Here is a 5,442-nt window from a genome sequence, read left to right as displayed (position 1 = left end):
CCCCTCCTCCTCCCCCTCCCCCTCCTCCTCTCTGTCCTTCCCCTCCCCTTCCTCTTCCCGCGCGCCCCTGTCTCCAGGCAACCCCGTGCGTGCGCGCGCCTTGGAAAAGCGAGCCTTGCTGCCTAGTGACAAGCAATGGGCTCTTCTTTCCTCTCGCCTCTCTTTCTCTCTCTCTCGCCCGCCAATCAGCCCGCCAACCAAAGTCCCAGCCAACCACCTCGGCCCGGGCGCGAGCCAGGCCTTGGGCACGCCACAGGCAAGGCCACGTGGTCCCGGGTTCCCTGGGACAAACAACAGAGCGCGAGCGCGCTTGGGTGTGTGGAGCGTGTGCGTGGAGTTGGGGGGGGGGAGTGAAAAGGGAGGGAGGATTGCAGCGCCGCGAGCCCGGGCTGACGGGCAGTTGGCAAGGAAAGGGAGAGCTGAGAGCTTGGGGCGCGCCTTGGGTGGTTCCCTCCGGCTCTGCGTGACGGCCAGCCTGGCTAATCCTGGCCACAGACTGAGCAGAGCTTCAAGCACATCCTGCCTGCGTCTTTTCTGTGCGCTTGCAGCCAACGTGTGTACAGAGAGGCGGTGGGAAGGGGCCACACTCAAGCACATGCACAGGCGCTGTACACAGTACTGTATATATACTTTGTGTGTGTGTGTGTGTGTGTGTGTGTGTGTTAGAGAGAGAGATCCCATTTTCCATTCTGTCCCATTTTGGCGCTGACTTGGTCAATATTGCCATGTTGACCTGTTCACCATCATGATTGCTACCATCCACAAACACGGTGTATTACAAAGTGTAAGAAGACAGATCTCTGCCCCGAAGAGTTTCCAGATTGATACAGGACAGGTGGCAGAGGAAGATGGAGCCAGGAGTATAAAATGTGTTTATTTTAGTACTTAAGCTTGATTACAGGTCAGTGTGAAATAAATTGTCCAGGCTTCACTCAAAAAAGTGGGGTTTGAGAGCGATTTCAAGGAAATAACGCAGGTGTCCTTTTGGGTCTGAGTTCTAGGCCAAAGGGTCAGCAAGGGACAAAGGACTGACTCATTTGAGGAAGCTGGAGACTTGGGACAATTGAGGATTATGGAGATGGACAAGTGAAGGTTATAGGGCGCCATTTTATCGCCAATGCTTTTAAACAGCTTTATAAATCTGGTGGAAGCTTCATTAGGAGTTTTTGGGTGAGAAATCATCAGTATGCCAATGACACTCAGCTCTACTTCTCTATTACATCTGAATCAGGTGAGACTGTGCAAGCCTTGGACCAATGCCAGGATGCAGTGGTGGGATGGATGGGGGCCAATAAACAAAGTTTGAGTCCTGGTAAGATGGATGCACAGTGTGTGAGTGGTTTCTGTGTTTAGGAGACAGGTAAAATGCCTATCCTCGATGGGCTTATGCTAAGGAAACAGGTCTGAAGTATGGAGGTCCTTCTGCATCCATCTTTATCACTAGAGGCCCAAGTGGTCTCAGTGGCTGGGAGCACCTTCTATAAACTTCATCTGGTAAGACAACTGCAGCCATTCCTGGATCAAGATAGCTTGGTCTCTGTGCTTCATGCATTGGTAATCTCAAAATTACACTACTACTTTATGTGGGACTCCCCTTGTGTTTGGTTGAGAAGCCACAAATTGTGTAAAATGCAACTGTCTGGCTGCTGGTGGGGGATTCCCATCAACAGTTTAATAGCACTTCTGCATAAGGATCTGCATTGGTTGTCTAAATGTTAATGGACCAAATTCCAGGTATTGCTAGAAGTATATAAAACCCTGAACAGGTTGGGACCAGTTAACTGAGGCACTGCCTTGCCCCATATAAATTTGCTCCATCATTACATTCAGCCAGGGAGGCATGGTTAAGGGTGCCACGTGATGTTTGCCTTGCTTCTACAAAGCAGAGGACATTTAGTGTCTGCACACACTAAACCTCTTGCCTATTACTCTTTAGCAAGAATCATTTCGTTTCAGATGGCTACTTAAGTCTACTTAAGGATTTTTAAGATGTATAGCTCAACCATCAGTTATTGTGCATCATTGTCCAGGTATTGGCTAAGTATTATGTTCACCTAGATATTTTGTCCTGAACATAAGTAAATAAATAGGCAGGGATGTACAGGATTCAAAAGCAGAGCAATCAGAAAGGGGTGAGGCTATGAAGATTCTAAGCAGAGGTGTTGCCTGTCAAAGCAGAGTGCTGAATAGACAGGAGGGGACCAAGGTGAGAACAGAAGACGGGAGAAATTTGCAGTGCTCAGACTTAACATCTTGATTTTTTAGTGTTAGGTATTGTGGGGATTCTCATATTCAGACTTTCTTCTGATCAGTTTCCTGAACTGCATATGTACTGTGTCCAGCTTTTTATCTGTTGTAGAAATGCCTTAACAATGCTGATACCACCATTACAGAGTGCTTGTGAGCCCAAAGAGTGCATTCCCTTCACCCCCTTGAACAGCCACAGCCTAATTCACATCTGGTGAATCAGGAGCAATACCCAGATGGTTTCAAAGCAAGCTTGAGCCCTACTGCTTTCTACTACTGAGCAGTTAGGCTCAAAATACTCCTGACATCAAGCCTTAATTTGCAGTAGGACTCAGCACCAGCATTGACTTTGTTTCAGGATCAGGAATGGCACACACCTTTGTGAATTTTAAGTATTTACGTCTGCTGTATCCTGTCCACATCAGTGCATGACTCAGTGTGCCTGTTTTGCATATGTAGGCCCTCCCCCTTTCTTAATGCTTCCCACTGACTATCTGCTTCACCTCATTGAGCGTATGTACAAATCACAAAGTACAGCAGGGATTTTGGAATTGTATGCCCACATGAAGTTCACTGTTGTACAGTTGTCACTGTCTGCCCACACTTATAACTCATGCAGCACCTATGGTAGCGGATGGAGGTGACAGCTGGACGTGAATGCTTTTTTTCATGGTGGAGTAGGACTTATGCTTCATTGAAAAGCCTGGCATGCCTCTATTATTGGTTGCACAATAACTCACACAGGTCTCTCTCTCTCTCTCTCTCTCTCTCTGTGTGTGTGTGTGTGTGTGTGTCAGCTGCTCCTGAATTATCCAAAGATCACAGGACAATTTACAACAATATAAAATAGTTTCTCTTTGAATTGTCCAGTTTTTGTAATTTTACTGGTCTTATCCCCCCCCCCTTAGGTAAAGCTATATAATATGTTAGGTGGGGGAGGGGTTTGAATCAAGACATGCTCAATTCCAGCATGACGTCATGTGGAAATATACCTAAAAATGAGTGCCTGGGACACTGCAAGCATAAAGTAAATGGCTAGCATGGAAGTGCCCAAAAATGAAGAATGCTGTGCACTCTTGAAACAAAAACCTTCTTTTTCTGCAGTGGACCAGAAAGTATCCACCAAATTCTATGCATTTTAACTCAGAAGTAAATACCATTTTATTCAATGAGTCTTATATTTTCCAGGTAGGATTGCAGCCTCACAGGAGACCTTTACCAGAATAAAGTGAGTATTAATAGGACTGACTATATTACAGAACTCATAATTGAACTGACTGTAGAGAGACATATTTAGATGCTTACACAATTGCAACATACAATACCTTCCCAGTTTTAGTTAAATTGTAGCAAAAAAGGATAAGGAGTCTTGTGGCACCTGAAAGACTTACCAACTTAAGTGGATACAGTGGATAGACAACTATCACGGGCGTGACTTCTTCCATCACTGCAGCTTTGTGATGGGAAAAGCTGTGCCACTTGGTGAATTTTGCCACTAACAAAATTCTTAAAGCTGCGGGATCAGAGCATGTTCATTCATTGAGCTTGGTGACATTAGCATATGGATTATTTATGGTTTCTTTGGATCTTACATTGTAATTTGTAATAAATGGCGCCAGCATTGTGCTAGAGAAATTGATGGCTCAGTAAATAGTCTGTTTGGAAGATATATTTTTCTATGGCAGTTGTGGGGCATCAAACATGACATGCTCACTTTTTCTTGGCAATGAAAATGTTACATATATAATCAAGATAGTAATTCAGTGAAGGACTCACAGTACCTTCCCTATTGTTCTTTACTTCCTGACTGATATTTTTAGAGCAGAGGCAGATTAGTGATTCATCAGGAAACAAGTTAGATTATAGTTTAATAGAGCTCCAGTGATGCTATCACATTGCAGGGGATTCAGTTCCCCATGTAAGTTTAAATGAGATTCCCACCCATCTTTCTGTTTTCACTTGTTTCTTTTGCGTTAGCGAAAAAAGAGTAGTTATCCACCCAGGGGACACAACAGTCAAGAAGAGAAATATAGGTAGAACCTCTTGGAACATCATGAGAAGAAAAGAAAAGAGAACAAGAATGTGGTATGGGGTGGAATGAAAAGTTGAAATGTGATTATACATTTTTTTGACATAAATATATTTCTTACTAGTTTTTCAACTCTTCAGGGACAAACCGTGATTCTTGCCTTAACACCACAAGGATTAATTATGCACACAGGGAGTACAGTGCATAGAGAAAATCAGAAAGTGGCATAAGATGCAAAACAGTGTGTTTTAGTAGCTTTGGATAACAATACTAAAGTGTGACACAGTCCTCTTCTGGGTCAAACTGCATGTTTTATGCAAATACCTCTGATGAAGCTTGACAGGGTTTGTTTGTTTCTTTAATGAAAGGAAGCATTGGAAGGATGCATTTTTGAATGAAGGCGTGGGGGTAGCCAGCGAGCCTGGCACTAGCATGGTCTCTGGGTGTTAGCGAAAACCAAGTCGAAGCAGATTTGCCTTGGGATGATCACAGGGCTACAAGCGACTGTTCAAGACAGGTTTTGGGATAGTAATAAGGGGATAAAGGGTAACTGGAGAGCTACAGTAGATGTTAGAGAAACAGAGCCTGAACAATTATTTACAAGATGCTACAGTATAAAGCGGCTTAGTCATGCTGGCCACATGACCCGGAAAAACTGCCTGCGGACAAACGCCAGCTCCCTCGGCCTATAGAGCGAGATGAGTGCGCAACCCCAGAGTCGTCCACGACTGGACCTTATGGTCAGGAGTCCATTTACCTTCACCTTTACCTTTACCTTTACAGTATAAGTTGGTAGCAGACATCATAGAAATAGGACTGGGAGACTTCCATGTCAGACTGAGCTGAAGGTCATGGGTTAGATATGAGTCAGTTCTAGATGACAAAGTATTGATTGAAATAAAATTGCTGCATAAATTTGTTTTCTCTGTCTGCAGTTCTATTCAGTCTGTATAAAACAGACTCATCTAAATCATATGATACAAAATATTTACTGTGTTTCAGGATCAATACCTATATCATCCCAGTACTGTCCCAATTACTGCAATTGGAACTGCAGATATTACACGATAAACTGAAAGTGATTCATAAAAAAAATATAAGATCAATGGGCTGGTGAGGCATGTATAATATAGAAACATGCTCGGTGTTTATGTGTACAGTTTAAA

Source organism: Podarcis cretensis, assembly GCF_951804945.1.
Source record: "Podarcis cretensis genome assembly, chromosome: 10".
Classification (NCBI taxonomy): Eukaryota; Metazoa; Chordata; class Lepidosauria; order Squamata; family Lacertidae; genus Podarcis; species Podarcis cretensis.
Note: the sequence above shows the minus strand (reverse complement) of the source record.